The 14,494-nt window shown below is 53.4% G+C and overlaps 25 non-coding genes across 25 annotated transcripts; all 25 read right to left on the bottom strand.

Annotated features, from left to right (window-relative positions):
- Positions 1-535: 535 nt before the first annotated feature.
- TRNAA-AGC (transfer RNA alanine (anticodon AGC)) lies at positions 536-608 on the bottom strand. The gene has a single exon. It is a non-coding gene; the product is annotated as a tRNA-Ala (tRNA).
- A 318-nt stretch (positions 609-926) lies between these two features.
- TRNAG-GCC (transfer RNA glycine (anticodon GCC)) lies at positions 927-997 on the bottom strand. Its single transcript has one exon. It is a non-coding gene; the product is annotated as a tRNA-Gly (tRNA).
- Positions 998-1,572: 575 nt separating this feature from the next.
- On the bottom strand, positions 1,573-1,645 carry TRNAA-UGC (transfer RNA alanine (anticodon UGC)). Its single transcript has one exon. It is a non-coding gene; the product is annotated as a tRNA-Ala (tRNA).
- Positions 1,646-2,747: 1,102 nt separating this feature from the next.
- TRNAA-AGC (transfer RNA alanine (anticodon AGC)) lies at positions 2,748-2,820 on the bottom strand. The gene has a single exon. It is a non-coding gene; the product is annotated as a tRNA-Ala (tRNA).
- A 318-nt stretch (positions 2,821-3,138) lies between these two features.
- TRNAG-GCC (transfer RNA glycine (anticodon GCC)) lies at positions 3,139-3,209 on the bottom strand. Its single transcript has one exon. It is a non-coding gene; the product is annotated as a tRNA-Gly (tRNA).
- A 575-nt stretch (positions 3,210-3,784) lies between these two features.
- TRNAA-UGC (transfer RNA alanine (anticodon UGC)) lies at positions 3,785-3,857 on the bottom strand. The gene has a single exon. It is a non-coding gene; the product is annotated as a tRNA-Ala (tRNA).
- A 361-nt stretch (positions 3,858-4,218) lies between these two features.
- TRNAG-GCC (transfer RNA glycine (anticodon GCC)) lies at positions 4,219-4,289 on the bottom strand. Its single transcript has one exon. It is a non-coding gene; the product is annotated as a tRNA-Gly (tRNA).
- Positions 4,290-4,959: 670 nt separating this feature from the next.
- Positions 4,960-5,032, bottom strand: TRNAA-AGC (transfer RNA alanine (anticodon AGC)). The gene has a single exon. It is a non-coding gene; the product is annotated as a tRNA-Ala (tRNA).
- A 318-nt stretch (positions 5,033-5,350) lies between these two features.
- Positions 5,351-5,421, bottom strand: TRNAG-GCC (transfer RNA glycine (anticodon GCC)). The gene has a single exon. It is a non-coding gene; the product is annotated as a tRNA-Gly (tRNA).
- Positions 5,422-5,996: 575 nt separating this feature from the next.
- On the bottom strand, positions 5,997-6,069 carry TRNAA-UGC (transfer RNA alanine (anticodon UGC)). The gene has a single exon. It is a non-coding gene; the product is annotated as a tRNA-Ala (tRNA).
- Positions 6,070-6,430: 361 nt separating this feature from the next.
- Positions 6,431-6,501, bottom strand: TRNAG-GCC (transfer RNA glycine (anticodon GCC)). Its single transcript has one exon. It is a non-coding gene; the product is annotated as a tRNA-Gly (tRNA).
- A 670-nt stretch (positions 6,502-7,171) lies between these two features.
- TRNAA-AGC (transfer RNA alanine (anticodon AGC)) lies at positions 7,172-7,244 on the bottom strand. Its single transcript has one exon. It is a non-coding gene; the product is annotated as a tRNA-Ala (tRNA).
- A 318-nt stretch (positions 7,245-7,562) lies between these two features.
- TRNAG-GCC (transfer RNA glycine (anticodon GCC)) lies at positions 7,563-7,633 on the bottom strand. The gene has a single exon. It is a non-coding gene; the product is annotated as a tRNA-Gly (tRNA).
- A 569-nt stretch (positions 7,634-8,202) lies between these two features.
- On the bottom strand, positions 8,203-8,275 carry TRNAA-UGC (transfer RNA alanine (anticodon UGC)). Its single transcript has one exon. It is a non-coding gene; the product is annotated as a tRNA-Ala (tRNA).
- A 195-nt stretch (positions 8,276-8,470) lies between these two features.
- Positions 8,471-8,541, bottom strand: TRNAG-GCC (transfer RNA glycine (anticodon GCC)). The gene has a single exon. It is a non-coding gene; the product is annotated as a tRNA-Gly (tRNA).
- A 670-nt stretch (positions 8,542-9,211) lies between these two features.
- Positions 9,212-9,284, bottom strand: TRNAA-AGC (transfer RNA alanine (anticodon AGC)). The gene has a single exon. It is a non-coding gene; the product is annotated as a tRNA-Ala (tRNA).
- A 318-nt stretch (positions 9,285-9,602) lies between these two features.
- Positions 9,603-9,673, bottom strand: TRNAG-GCC (transfer RNA glycine (anticodon GCC)). Its single transcript has one exon. It is a non-coding gene; the product is annotated as a tRNA-Gly (tRNA).
- Positions 9,674-10,248: 575 nt separating this feature from the next.
- On the bottom strand, positions 10,249-10,321 carry TRNAA-UGC (transfer RNA alanine (anticodon UGC)). Its single transcript has one exon. It is a non-coding gene; the product is annotated as a tRNA-Ala (tRNA).
- Positions 10,322-10,682: 361 nt separating this feature from the next.
- TRNAG-GCC (transfer RNA glycine (anticodon GCC)) lies at positions 10,683-10,753 on the bottom strand. The gene has a single exon. It is a non-coding gene; the product is annotated as a tRNA-Gly (tRNA).
- Positions 10,754-11,423: 670 nt separating this feature from the next.
- TRNAA-AGC (transfer RNA alanine (anticodon AGC)) lies at positions 11,424-11,496 on the bottom strand. Its single transcript has one exon. It is a non-coding gene; the product is annotated as a tRNA-Ala (tRNA).
- Positions 11,497-11,814: 318 nt separating this feature from the next.
- On the bottom strand, positions 11,815-11,885 carry TRNAG-GCC (transfer RNA glycine (anticodon GCC)). The gene has a single exon. It is a non-coding gene; the product is annotated as a tRNA-Gly (tRNA).
- Positions 11,886-12,460: 575 nt separating this feature from the next.
- Positions 12,461-12,533, bottom strand: TRNAA-UGC (transfer RNA alanine (anticodon UGC)). The gene has a single exon. It is a non-coding gene; the product is annotated as a tRNA-Ala (tRNA).
- A 361-nt stretch (positions 12,534-12,894) lies between these two features.
- TRNAG-GCC (transfer RNA glycine (anticodon GCC)) lies at positions 12,895-12,965 on the bottom strand. The gene has a single exon. It is a non-coding gene; the product is annotated as a tRNA-Gly (tRNA).
- A 670-nt stretch (positions 12,966-13,635) lies between these two features.
- On the bottom strand, positions 13,636-13,708 carry TRNAA-AGC (transfer RNA alanine (anticodon AGC)). The gene has a single exon. It is a non-coding gene; the product is annotated as a tRNA-Ala (tRNA).
- A 318-nt stretch (positions 13,709-14,026) lies between these two features.
- On the bottom strand, positions 14,027-14,097 carry TRNAG-GCC (transfer RNA glycine (anticodon GCC)). The gene has a single exon. It is a non-coding gene; the product is annotated as a tRNA-Gly (tRNA).
- Between the last annotated feature and the right edge of the window lie 397 nt (positions 14,098-14,494).

Here is a 14,494-nt window from a genome sequence, read left to right as displayed (position 1 = left end):
TGGACCCACTCCCCGTGGGAATCGCTGGCAAACTACATCCACATGTGGTTGTTGAGGTTGGTCAGCGACAAGAGCAGAGTGGCGCAGCGGAAGCGTGCTGGGCCCATAACCCAGAGGTCGATGGATCGAAACCATCCTCTGCTACGTTGCCCTTTCCTATGCCAATCGATATTTGCTTGCGTGCGGGCCCAAAGGCCTTTCTTTCGCACACAAAGAGAAGTTGAACCTGATTCAGGTGATTCAACGAGTCCAAAGCTCTCAGCGTAAGCATGGCACTGGCACCTTTTGCGCTAATGAAATATTGTCTCTTGGCCATGGAGGCCTGCTCGTGCTTTGTTTACTAGATTGCTTTTGTCCAACACTGCCTACGTGACTTTGGCTGAAGCCACAGTTGCCACCACAAAAACGTGGCAACGCCTTGGCACGCGTTATGAGGAGGACTCCGGCTTCCCATGTTGCTCACGGCGCTCGGTTCCAAGCTTCAACATCAAACACAAAAGCAAGGTGTCTCCTGGCAAATCAGGAAAGCTGCATTTGGAGAATGCGGGCATCGATCCCGCTACCTCTCGCATGCTAAGCGAGCGCTCTACCATTTGAGCTAATCCCCCTTTGCTTGAGGTTGTTGCTTGTGCTATGGCTGATCCCTGTCCTCTCCTGGGCTATGTGTAAACTATAGGCAGTTTTGCTAAATCCACAACTTGCTCTGGCCGCTAGACACCAGGAGAGCCACTCCCCCAAGACCTTGGACAACTGAGCCCCTTCTGAAGTATGGCCCCATGGGTTTCAATGATGTCATTGGGAGAAGGTGGTTTCAAAAAGCACTCACACCGCCTAATACATTCTCGACAAGAAACACCTTGTGCCTTGAGGCATTCCATGGGGCTGGAAATTGGGGGAGAGAGCTACAAACACCAAGAGCCCATAATTGCATTGGCCGGGAATCGAACCCGGGCCTCCCGCGTGGCAGGCGAGAATTCTACCACTGAACCACCAATGCTCCACGCCGGGCCAGGCGCCACCACCCTCGCTCAGCTGGCCTAGGAGAGTCCAGCTCTCGCCCACGCTTGACTTGGGATTCGCTTGTCGAAATCCATGAGGATGGCCAGCGACAAGAGCAGAGTGGCGCAGCGGAAGCGTGCTGGGCCCATAACCCAGAGGTCGATGGATCGAAACCATCCTCTGCTACGTTGCCTTTTCCTATGCCAATCGATATTTGCTTGCGGGCCCAAAGGCCTTTCTTTCGCACACAAAGAGAAGTTGAACCTGATTCAGGTGATTCAACGAGTCCAAAGCTCTCAGCGTAAGCATGGCACTGGCACCTTTCCCCCTAATGGAATATTGTCTCTTGGCCATGGAAGCCTGGTCGTGCTTTCTTTAATTGATTGCTTTTGTCCAATACTGCCTACGTGACTTTGGCTGAAGCCACAGATGCCACCACAAAAACGTGGCAATGCCTTGGCACATGTTATGAGGAGCACTCCGGCTTCCCATGTTGCTCACGGCGCTCGGTTCCAAGCTTCAACATCAAACACAAAAGCAAGGTGCCTCCCGTGAAACCAGGAAAGCTGCGTTTGGAGAATGCGGGCATCGATCCCGCTACCTCTCGCATGCAAAGCGAGCGCTCTGCCACTTGAGCTAATCCCCCTTTGCTCGAGTGTGTTGCTTGCGCTATGGCTGATCCCTGTCCTCTCCTGGGCTATGTGTAAAATATAGTCAGTTTTGCGAAATCCACAACCTGCTCTGGCCGCTAGACACCAGGAGAGCCACCCGCTTTCCTAGCGTAGAAGGTTTGCACCCCCCTTTTTTTTCCCTCCTACGACCTTTGACAACTGAGCCCCTTCAGAGGTATGGCCCCATGGGTTTCAATGATGTAATTGGGAGAAGGCTGGTTTCAAAAAGCACTCACACCGCCTAGTACATTCTCGACAAGAAACACCTTGTGCCTTGATGCACTCCACGGGGCTGGAAATTGGGGGAGAGCGCTGCAAACACAAAGAGCCCATAATTGCATTGGCCGGGAATCGAACCCGGGCCTCCCGCGTGGCAGGCGAGAATTCTACCACTTAACCACCAATGCTCCACGCCGGGCCACTTGCCACCACCCTCGCTCAGCTGGTCTAGGAGAGTCCAGCTCTCGCCCATGCTTGACTTGGGATTCGCTGGTCGAAAATCAATGGAAACGCCTAGTCGTCTACATTGTGACTTTGCCACATGGACCCACTCCCCGTGGGAATCGCTGGCAAACTACATCCACATGTGGTTGTTGAGGTTGGTCAGCGACAAGAGCAGAGTGGCGCAGCGGAAGCGTGCTGGGCCCATAACCCAGAGGTCGATGGATCGAAACCATCCTCTGCTACGTTGCCCTTTCCTATGCCAATCGATATTTGCTTGCGTGCGGGCCCAAAGGCCTTTCTTTCGCACACAAAGAGAAGTTGAACCTGATTCAGGTGATTCAACGAGTCCAAAGCTCTCAGCGTAAGCATGGCACTGGCACCTTTTGCGCTAATGAAATATTGTCTCTTGGCCATGGAGGCCTGCTCGTGCTTTGTTTACTAGATTGCTTTTGTCCAACACTGCCTACGTGACTTTGGCTGAAGCCACAGTTGCCACCACAAAAACGTGGCAACGCCTTGGCACGCGTTATGAGGAGGACTCCGGCTTCCCATGTTGCTCACGGCGCTCGGTTCCAAGCTTCAACATCAAACACAAAAGCAAGGTGTCTCCTGGCAAATCAGGAAAGCTGCATTTGGAGAATGCGGGCATCGATCCCGCTACCTCTCGCATGCTAAGCGAGCGCTCTACCATTTGAGCTAATCCCCCTTTGCTTGAGGTTGTTGCTTGTGCTATGGCTGATCCCTGTCCTCTCCTGGGCTATGTGTAAACTATAGGCAGTTTTGCTAAATCCACAACTTGCTCTGGCCGCTAGACACCAGGAGAGCCACTCCCCCAAGACCTTGGACAACTGAGCCCCTTCTGAAGTATGGCCCCATGGGTTTCAATGATGTCATTGGGAGAAGGTGGTTTCAAAAAGCACTCACACCGCCTAATACATTCTCGACAAGAAACACCTTGTGCCTTGAGGCATTCCATGGGGCTGGAAATTGGGGGAGAGAGCTACAAACACCAAGAGCCCATAATTGCATTGGCCGGGAATCGAACCCGGGCCTCCCGCGTGGCAGGCGAGAATTCTACCACTGAACCACCAATGCTCCACGCCGGGCCAGGCGCCACCACCCTCGCTCAGCTGGCCTAGGAGAGTCCAGCTCTCGCCCACGCTTGACTTGGGATTCGCTTGTCGAAATCCATGAGGATGGCCAGCGACAAGAGCAGAGTGGCGCAGCGGAAGCGTGCTGGGCCCATAACCCAGAGGTCGATGGATCGAAACCATCCTCTGCTACGTTGCCTTTTCCTATGCCAATCGATATTTGCTTGCGGGCCCAAAGGCCTTTCTTTCGCACACAAAGAGAAGTTGAACCTGATTCAGGTGATTCAACGAGTCCAAAGCTCTCAGCGTAAGCATGGCACTGGCACCTTTCCCCCTAATGGAATATTGTCTCTTGGCCATGGAAGCCTGGTCGTGCTTTCTTTAATTGATTGCTTTTGTCCAATACTGCCTACGTGACTTTGGCTGAAGCCACAGATGCCACCACAAAAACGTGGCAATGCCTTGGCACATGTTATGAGGAGCACTCCGGCTTCCCATGTTGCTCACGGCGCTCGGTTCCAAGCTTCAACATCAAACACAAAAGCAAGGTGCCTCCCGTGAAACCAGGAAAGCTGCGTTTGGAGAATGCGGGCATCGATCCCGCTACCTCTCGCATGCAAAGCGAGCGCTCTGCCACTTGAGCTAATCCCCCTTTGCTCGAGTGTGTTGCTTGCGCTATGGCTGATCCCTGTCCTCTCCTGGGCTATGTGTAAAATATAGTCAGTTTTGCGAAATCCACAACCTGCTCTGGCCGCTAGACACCAGGAGAGCCACCCGCTTTCCTAGCGTAGAAGGTTTGCACCCCCCTTTTTTTTCCCTCCTACGACCTTTGACAACTGAGCCCCTTCAGAGGTATGGCCCCATGGGTTTCAATGATGTAATTGGGAGAAGGCTGGTTTCAAAAAGCACTCACACCGCCTAGTACATTCTCGACAAGAAACACCTTGTGCCTTGATGCACTCCACGGGGCTGGAAATTGGGGGAGAGCGCTGCAAACACAAAGAGCCCATAATTGCATTGGCCGGGAATCGAACCCGGGCCTCCCGCGTGGCAGGCGAGAATTCTACCACTGAACCACCAATGCTCCACGCCGGGCCACTTGCCACCACCCTCGCTCAGCTGGTCTAGGAGAGTCCAGCTCTCGCCCACGCTTGACTTGGGATTCGCTGGTCGAAAATCAATGGAAACGCCTAGTCGTCTACATTGTGACTTTGCCACATGGACCCACTCCCCGTGGGAATCGCTGGCAAACTACATCCACATGTGGTTGTTGAGGTTGGTCAGCGACAAGAGCAGAGTGGCGCAGCGGAAGCGTGCTGGGCCCATAACCCAGAGGTCGATGGATCGAAACCATCCTCTGCTACGTTGCCCTTTCCTATGCCAATCGATATTTGCTTGCGTGCGGGCCCAAAGGCCTTTCTTTCGCACACAAAGAGAAGTTGAACCTGATTCAGGTGATTCAACGAGTCCAAAGCTCTCAGCGTAAGCATGGCACTGGCACCTTTTGCGCTAATGAAATATTGTCTCTTGGCCATGGAGGCCTGCTCGTGCTTTGTTTACTAGATTGCTTTTGTCCAACACTGCCTACGTGACTTTGGCTGAAGCCACAGTTGCCACCACAAAAACGTGGCAACGCCTTGGCACGCGTTATGAGGAGGACTCCGGCTTCCCATGTTGCTCACGGCGCTCGGTTCCAAGCTTCAACATCAAACACAAAAGCAAGGTGTCTCCTGGCAAATCAGGAAAGCTGCATTTGGAGAATGCGGGCATCGATCCCGCTACCTCTCGCATGCTAAGCGAGCGCTCTACCATTTGAGCTAATCCCCCTTTGCTTGAGGTTGTTGCTTGTGCTATGGCTGATCCCTGTCCTCTCCTGGGCTATGTGTAAACTATAGGCAGTTTTGCTAAATCCACAACTTGCTCTGGCCGCTAGACACCAGGAGAGCCACTCCCCCAAGACCTTGGACAACTGAGCCCCTTCTGAAGTATGGCCCCATGGGTTTCAATGATGTCATTGGGAGAAGGTGGTTTCAAAAAGCACTCACACCGCCTAATACATTCTCGACAAGAAACACCTTGTGCCTTGAGGCATTCCATGGGGCTGGAAATTGGGGGAGAGAGCTACAAACACCAAGAGCCCATAATTGCATTGGCCGGGAATCGAACCCGGGCCTCCCGCGTGGCAGGCGAGAATTCTACCACTGAACCACCAATGCTCCACGCCGGGCCAGGCGCCACCACCCTCGCTCAGCTGGCCTAGGAGAGTCCAGCTCTCGCCCACGCTTGACTTGGGATTCGCTTGTCGAAATCCATGAGGATGGCCAGCGACAAGAGCAGAGTGGCGCAGCGGAAGCGTGCTGGGCCCATAACCCAGAGGTCGATGGATCGAAACCATCCTCTGCTACGTTGCCTTTTCCTATGCCAATCGATATTTGCTTGCGGGCCCAAAGGCCTTTCTTTCGCACACAAAGAGAAGTTGAACCTGATTCAGGTGATTCAACGAGTCCAAAGCTCTCAGCGTAAGCATGGCACTGGCACCTTTCCCCCTAATGGAATATTGTCTCTTGGCCATGGAAGCCTGGTCGTGCTTTCTTTAATTGATTGCTTTTGTCCAATACTGCCTACGTGACTTTGGCTGAAGCCACAGATGCCACCACAAAAACGTGGCAATGCCTTGGCACATGTTATGAGGAGCACTCCGGCTTCCCATGTTGCTCACGGCGCTCGGTTCCAAGCTTCAACATCAAACACAAAAGCAAGGTGCCTCCCGTGAAACCAGGAAAGCTGCGTTTGGAGAATGCGGGCATCGATCCCGCTACCTCTCGCATGCAAAGCGAGCGCTCTGCCACTTGAGCTAATCCCCCTTTGCTCGAGTGTGTTGCTTGCGCTATGGCTGATCCCTGTCCTCTCCTGGGCTATGTGTAAAATATAGTCAGTTTTGCGAAATCCACAACCTGCTCTGGCCGCTAGACACCAGGAGAGCCACCCGCTTTCCTAGCGTAGAAGGTTTGAACCCCCCTTTTTTTTCCCTCCTACGACCTTTGACAACTGAGCCCCTTCAGAGGTATGGCCCCATGGGTTTCAATGATGTAATTGGGAGAAGGCTGGTTTCAAAAAGCACTCACACCGCCTAGTACATTCTCGACAAGAAACACCTTGTGCCTTGATGCACTCCACGGGGCTGGAAATTGGGGGAGAGCGCTGCAAACACAAAGAGCCCATAATTGCATTGGCCGGGAATCGAACCCGGGCCTCCCGCGTGGCAGGCGAGAATTCTACCACTGAACCACCAATGCTCCACGCCGGGCCACTTGCCACCACCCTCGCTCAGCTGGTCTAGGAGAGTCCAGCTCTCGCCCACGCTTGACTTGGGATTCGCTGGTCGAAAATCAATGGAAACGCCTAGTCGTCTACATTGTGACTTTGCCACATGGACCCACTCCCCGTGGGAATCGCTGGCAAACTACATCCACATGTGGTTGTTGAGGTTGGTCAGCGACAAGAGCAGAGTGGCGCAGCGGAAGCGTGCTGGGCCCATAACCCAGAGGTCGATGGATCGAAACCATCCTCTGCTACGTTGCCCTTTCCTATGCCAATCGATATTTGCTTGCGTGCGGGCCCAAAGGCCTTTCTTTCGCACACAAAGAGAAGTTGAACCTGATTCAGGTGATTCAACGAGTCCAAAGCTCTCAGCGTAAGCATGGCACTGGCACCTTTTGCGCTAATGAAATATTGTCTCTTGGCCATGGAGGCCTGCTCGTGCTTTGTTTACTAGATTGCTTTTGTCCAACACTGCCTACGTGACTTTGGCTGAAGCCACAGTTGCCACCACAAAAACGTGGCAACGCCTTGGCACGCGTTATGAGGAGGACTCCGGCTTCCCATGTTGCTCACGGCGCTCGGTTCCAAGCTTCAACATCAAACACAAAAGCAAGGTGTCTCCTGGCAAATCAGGAAAGCTGCATTTGGAGAATGCGGGCATCGATCCCGCTACCTCTCGCATGCTAAGCGAGCGCTCTACCATTTGAGCTAATCCCCCTTTGCTTGAGGTTGTTGCTTGTGCTATGGCTGATCCCTGTCCTCTCCTGGGCTATGTGTAAACTATAGGCAGTTTTGCTAAATCCACAACTTGCTCTGGCCGCTAGACACCAGGAGAGCCACTCCCCCAAGACCTTGGACAACTGAGCCCCTTCTGAAGTATGGCCCCATGGGTTTCAATGATGTCATTGGGAGAAGGTGGTTTCAAAAAGCACTCACACCGCCTAATACATTCTCGACAAGAAACACCTTGTGCCTTGAGGCATTCCATGGGGCTGGAAATTGGGGGAGAGAGCTACAAACACCAAGAGCCCATAATTGCATTGGCCGGGAATCGAACCCGGGCCTCCCGCGTGGCAGGCGAGAATTCTACCACTGAACCACCAATGCTCCACGCCGGGCCAGGCGCCACCACCCTCGCTCAGCTGGCCTAGGAGAGTCCAGCTCTCGCCCACGCTTGACTTGGGATTCGCTTGTCGAAATCCATGAGGATGGCCAGCGACAAGAGCAGAGTGGCGCAGCGGAAGCGTGCTGGGCCCATAACCCAGAGGTCGATGGATCGAAACCATCCTCTGCTACGTTGCCTTTTCCTATGCCAATCGATATTTGCTTGCGGGCCCAAAGGCCTTTCTTTCGCACACAAAGAGAAGTTGAACCTGATTCAGGTGATTCAACGAGTCCAAAGCTCTCAGCGTAAGCATGGCACCTTTCCCCCTAATGGAATATTGTCTCTTGGCCATGGAAGCCTGGTCGTGCTTTCTTTAATTGATTGCTTTTGTCCAATACTGCCTACGTGACTTTGGCTGAAGCCACAGATGCCACCACAAAAACGTGGCAATGCCTTGGCACATGTTATGAGGAGCACTCCGGCTTCCCATGTTGCTCACGGCGCTCGGTTCCAAGCTTCAACATCAAACACAAAAGCAAGGTGCCTCCCGTGAAACCAGGAAAGCTGCGTTTGGAGAATGCGGGCATCGATCCCGCTACCTCTCGCATGCAAAGCGAGCGCTCTGCCACTTGAGCTAATCCCCCTTTGCTCGAGTGTGTTGCTTGCGCTATGGCTGATCCCTGTCCTCTCCTGGGCTATGTGTAAAATATAGTCAGTTTTGCGAAATCACATCACTCACACCGCCTAGTACATTCTCGACAAGAAACACCTTGTGCCTTGATGCACTCCACGGGGCTGGAAATTGGGGGAGAGCGCTGCAAACACAAAGAGCCCATAATTGCATTGGCCGGGAATCGAACCCGGGCCTCCCGCGTGGCAGGCGAGAATTCTACCACTGAACCACCAATGCTCCACGCCGGGCCACTTGCCACCACCCTCGCTCAGCTGGTCTAGGAGAGTCCAGCTCTCGCCCACGCTTGACTTGGGATTCGCTGGTCGAAAATCAATGGAAACGCCTAGTCGTCTACATTGTGACTTTGCCACATGGACCCACTCCCCGTGGGAATCGCTGGCAAACTACATCCACATGTGGTTGTTGAGGTTGGTCAGTGACAAGAGCAGAGTGGCGCAGCGGAAGCGTGCTGGGCCCATAACCCAGAGGTCGATGGATCGAAACCATCCTCTGCTACGTTGCCTTTTTCTATGCCAATCGATATTTGCTTGCGTGCGGGCCCAAAGGCCTTTCTTTCGCACACAAAGAGAAGTTGAACCTGATTCAGGTGATTCAACGAGTCCAAAGCTCTCAGCGTAAGCATGGCACTGGCACCTTTTGCGCTAATGAAATATTGTCTCTTGGCCATGGAGGCCTGCTCGTGCTTTGTTTACTAGATTGCTTTTGTCCAACACTGCCTACGTGACTTTGGCTGAAGCCACAGTTGCCACCACAAAAACGTGGCAACGCCTTGGCACGCGTTATGAGGAGGACTCCGGCTTCCCATGTTGCTCACGGCGCTCGGTTCCAAGCTTCAACATCAAACACAAAAGCAAGGTGTCTCCTGGCAAATCAGGAAAGCTGCATTTGGAGAATGCGGGCATCGATCCCGCTACCTCTCGCATGCTAAGCGAGCGCTCTACCATTTGAGCTAATCCCCCTTTGCTTGAGGTTGTTGCTTGTGCTATGGCTGATCCCTGTCCTCTCCTGGGCTATGTGTAAACTATAGGCAGTTTTGCTAAATCCACAACTTGCTCTGGCCGCTAGACACCAGGAGAGCCACTCCCCCAAGACCTTGGACAACTGAGCCCCTTCTGAAGTATGGCCCCATGGGTTTCAATGATGTCATTGGGAGAAGGTGGTTTCAAAAAGCACTCACACCGCCTAATACATTCTCGACAAGAAACACCTTGTGCCTTGAGGCATTCCATGGGGCTGGAAATTGGGGGAGAGAGCTACAAACACCAAGAGCCCATAATTGCATTGGCCGGGAATCGAACCCGGGCCTCCCGCGTGGCAGGCGAGAATTCTACCACTGAACCACCAATGCTCCACGCCGGGCCAGGCGCCACCACCCTCGCTCAGCTGGCCTAGGAGAGTCCAGCTCTCGCCCACGCTTGACTTGGGATTCGCTTGTCGAAATCCATGAGGATGGCCAGCGACAAGAGCAGAGTGGCGCAGCGGAAGCGTGCTGGGCCCATAACCCAGAGGTCGATGGATCGAAACCATCCTCTGCTACGTTGCCTTTTCCTATGCCAATCGATATTTGCTTGCGGGCCCAAAGGCCTTTCTTTCGCACACAAAGAGAAGTTGAACCTGATTCAGGTGATTCAACGAGTCCAAAGCTCTCAGCGTAAGCATGGCACTGGCACCTTTCCCCCTAATGGAATATTGTCTCTTGGCCATGGAAGCCTGGTCGTGCTTTCTTTAATTGATTGCTTTTGTCCAATACTGCCTACGTGACTTTGGCTGAAGCCACAGATGCCACCACAAAAACGTGGCAATGCCTTGGCACATGTTATGAGGAGCACTCCGGCTTCCCATGTTGCTCACGGCGCTCGGTTCCAAGCTTCAACATCAAACACAAAAGCAAGGTGCCTCCCGTGAAACCAGGAAAGCTGCGTTTGGAGAATGCGGGCATCGATCCCGCTACCTCTCGCATGCAAAGCGAGCGCTCTGCCACTTGAGCTAATCCCCCTTTGCTCGAGTGTGTTGCTTGCGCTATGGCTGATCCCTGTCCTCTCCTGGGCTATGTGTAAAATATAGTCAGTTTTGCGAAATCCACAACCTGCTCTGGCCGCTAGACACCAGGAGAGCCACCCGCTTTCCTAGCGTAGAAGGTTTGCACCCCCCTTTTTTTTCCCTCCTACGACCTTTGACAACTGAGCCCCTTCAGAGGTATGGCCCCATGGGTTTCAATGATGTAATTGGGAGAAGGCTGGTTTCAAAAAGCACTCACACCGCCTAGTACATTCTCGACAAGAAACACCTTGTGCCTTGATGCACTCCACGGGGCTGGAAATTGGGGGAGAGCGCTGCAAACACAAAGAGCCCATAATTGCATTGGCCGGGAATCGAACCCGGGCCTCCCGCGTGGCAGGCGAGAATTCTACCACTGAACCACCAATGCTCCACGCCGGGCCACTTGCCACCACCCTCGCTCAGCTGGTCTAGGAGAGTCCAGCTCTCGCCCACGCTTGACTTGGGATTCGCTGGTCGAAAATCAATGGAAACGCCTAGTCGTCTACATTGTGACTTTGCCACATGGACCCACTCCCCGTGGGAATCGCTGGCAAACTACATCCACATGTGGTTGTTGAGGGTGGTCAGCGACAAGAGCAGAGTGGCGCAGCGGAAGCGTGCTGGGCCCATAACCCAGAGGTCGATGGATCGAAACCATCCTCTGCTACGTTGCCCTTTCCTATGCCAATCGATATTTGCTTGCGTGCGGGCCCAAAGGCCTTTCTTTCGCACACAAAGAGAAGTTGAACCTGATTCAGGTGATTCAACGAGTCCAAAGCTCTCAGCGTAAGCATGGCACTGGCACCTTTTGCGCTAATGAAATATTGTCTCTTGGCCATGGAGGCCTGCTCGTGCTTTGTTTACTAGATTGCTTTTGTCCAACACTGCCTACGTGACTTTGGCTGAAGCCACAGTTGCCACCACAAAAACGTGGCAACGCCTTGGCACGCGTTATGAGGAGGACTCCGGCTTCCCATGTTGCTCACGGCGCTCGGTTCCAAGCTTCAACATCAAACACAAAAGCAAGGTGTCTCCTGGCAAATCAGGAAAGCTGCATTTGGAGAATGCGGGCATCGATCCCGCTACCTCTCGCATGCTAAGCGAGCGCTCTACCATTTGAGCTAATCCCCCTTTGCTTGAGGTTGTTGCTTGTGCTATGGCTGATCCCTGTCCTCTCCTGGGCTATGTGTAAACTATAGGCAGTTTTGCTAAATCCACAACTTGCTCTGGCCGCTAGACACCAGGAGAGCCACTCCCCCAAGACCTTGGACAACTGAGCCCCTTCTGAAGTATGGCCCCATGGGTTTCAATGATGTCATTGGGAGAAGGTGGTTTCAAAAAGCACTCACACCGCCTAATACATTCTCGACAAGAAACACCTTGTGCCTTGAGGCATTCCATGGGGCTGGAAATTGGGGGAGAGAGCTACAAACACCAAGAGCCCATAATTGCATTGGCCGGGAATCGAACCCGGGCCTCCCGCGTGGCAGGCGAGAATTCTACCACTGAACCACCAATGCTCCACGCCGGGCCAGGCGCCACCACCCTCGCTCAGCTGGCCTAGGAGAGTCCAGCTCTCGCCCACGCTTGACTTGGGATTCGCTTGTCGAAATCCATGAGGATGGCCAGCGACAAGAGCAGAGTGGCGCAGCGGAAGCGTGCTGGGCCCATAACCCAGAGGTCGATGGATCGAAACCATCCTCTGCTACGTTGCCTTTTCCTATGCCAATCGATATTTGCTTGCGGGCCCAAAGGCCTTTCTTTCGCACACAAAGAGAAGTTGAACCTGATTCAGGTGATTCAACGAGTCCAAAGCTCTCAGCGTAAGCATGGCACTGGCACCTTTCCCCCTAATGGAATATTGTCTCTTGGCCATGGAAGCCTGGTCGTGCTTTCTTTAATTGATTGCTTTTGTCCAATACTGCCTACGTGACTTTGGCTGAAGCCACAGATGCCACCACAAAAACGTGGCAATGCCTTGGCACATGTTATGAGGAGCACTCCGGCTTCCCATGTTGCTCACGGCGCTCGGTTCCAAGCTTCAACATCAAACACAAAAGCAAGGTGCCTCCCGTGAAACCAGGAAAGCTGCGTTTGGAGAATGCGGGCATCGATCCCGCTACCTCTCGCATGCAAAGCGAGCGCTCTGCCACTTGAGCTAATCCCCCTTTGCTCGAGTGTGTTGCTTGCGCTATGGCTGATCCCTGTCCTCTCCTGGGCTATGTGTAAAATATAGTCAGTTTTGCGAAATCCACAACCTGCTCTGGCCGCTAGACACCAGGAGAGCCACCCGCTTTCCTAGCGTAGAAGGTTTGCACCCCCCTTTTTTTTCCCTCCTACGACCTTTGACAACTGAGCCCCTTCAGAGGTATGGCCCCATGGGTTTCAATGATGTAATTGGGAGAAGGCTGGTTTCAAAAAGCACTCACACCGCCTAGTACATTCTCGACAAGAAACACCTTGTGCCTTGATGCACTCCACGGGGCTGGAAATTGGGGGAGAGCGCTGCAAACACAAAGAGCCCATAATTGCATTGGCCGGGAATCGAACCCGGGCCTCCCGCGTGGCAGGCGAGAATTCTACCACTGAACCACCAATGCTCCACGCCGGGCCACTTGCCACCACCCTCGCTCAGCTGGTCTAGGAGAGTCCAGCTCTCGCCCACGCTTGACTTGGGATTCGCTGGTCGAAAATCAATGGAAACGCCTAGTCGTCTACATTGTGACTTTGCCACATGGACCCACTCCCCGTGGGAATCGCTGGCAAACTACATCCACATGTGGTTGTTGAGGGTGGTCAGCGACAAGAGCAGAGTGGCGCAGCGGAAGCGTGCTGGGCCCATAACCCAGAGGTCGATGGATCGAAACCATCCTCTGCTACGTTGCCCTTTCCTATGCCAATCGATATTTGCTTGCGTGCGGGCCCAAAGGCCTTTCTTTCGCACACAAAGAGAAGTTGAACCTGATTCAGGTGATTCAACGAGTCCAAAGCTCTCAGCGTAAGCATGGCACTGGCACCTTTTGCGCTAATGAAATATTGTCTCTTGGCCATGGAGGCCTGCTCGTGCTTTGTTTACTAGATTGCTTTTGTCCAACACTGCCTACGTGACTTTGGCTGAAGCCACAGTTGCCACCACAAAAACGTGGCAACGCCTTGGCACGCGTTATGAGGAGGACTCCGGCTTCCCATGTTGCTCACGGCGCTCGGTTCCAAGCTTCAACATCAAACACAAAAGCAAGGTGTCTCCTGGCAAATCAGGAAAGCTGCATTTGGAGAATGCGGGCATCGATCCCGCTACCTCTCGCATGCTAAGCGAGCGCTCTACCATTTGAGCTAATCCCCCTTTGCTTGAGGTTGTTGCTTGTGCTATGGCTGATCCCTGTCCTCTCCTGGGCTATGTGTAAACTATAGGCAGTTTTGCTAAATCCACAACTTGCTCTGGCCGCTAGACACCAGGAGAGCCACTCCCCCAAGACCTTGGACAACTGAGCCCCTTCTGAAGTATGGCCCCATGGGTTTCAATGATGTCATTGGGAGAAGGTGGTTTCAAAAAGCACTCACACCGCCTAATACATTCTCGACAAGAAACACCTTGTGCCTTGAGGCATTCCATGGGGCTGGAAATTGGGGGAGAGAGCTACAAACACCAAGAGCCCATAATTGCATTGGCCGGGAATCGAACCCGGGCCTCCCGCGTGGCAGGCGAGAATTCTACCACTGAACCACCAATGCTCCACGCCGGGCCAGGCGCCACCACCCTCGCTCAGCTGGCCTAGGAGAGTCCAGCTCTCGCCCACGCTTGACTTGGGATTCGCTTGTCGAAATCCATGAGGATGGCCAGCGACAAGAGCAGAGTGGCGCAGCGGAAGCGTGCTGGGCCCATAACCCAGAGGTCGATGGATCGAAACCATCCTCTGCTACGTTGCCTTTTCCTATGCCAATCGATATTTGCTTGCGGGCCCAAAGGCCTTTCTTTCGCACACAAAGAGAAGTTGAACCTGATTCAGGTGATTCAACGAGTCCAAAGCTCTCAGCGTAAGCATGGCACTGGCACCTTTCCCCCTAATGGAATATTGTCTCTTGGCCATGGAAGCCTGGTCGTGCTTTCTTTAATTGATTGCTTTTGTCC

The sequence above is a fragment of the Lithobates pipiens genome, unplaced genomic scaffold, assembly GCF_037356315.1.
Source record: "Lithobates pipiens isolate NorthernLeopardFrog02 unplaced genomic scaffold, aLitPip1_a1.2 Scaffold_18, whole genome shotgun sequence".
In the NCBI taxonomy this organism is placed as follows: domain Eukaryota; kingdom Metazoa; phylum Chordata; class Amphibia; order Anura; family Ranidae; genus Lithobates; species Lithobates pipiens.
The sequence above is the reverse complement of the archived record's forward strand: the minus strand, read 5'-3'. Positions and strand labels throughout refer to the sequence as shown.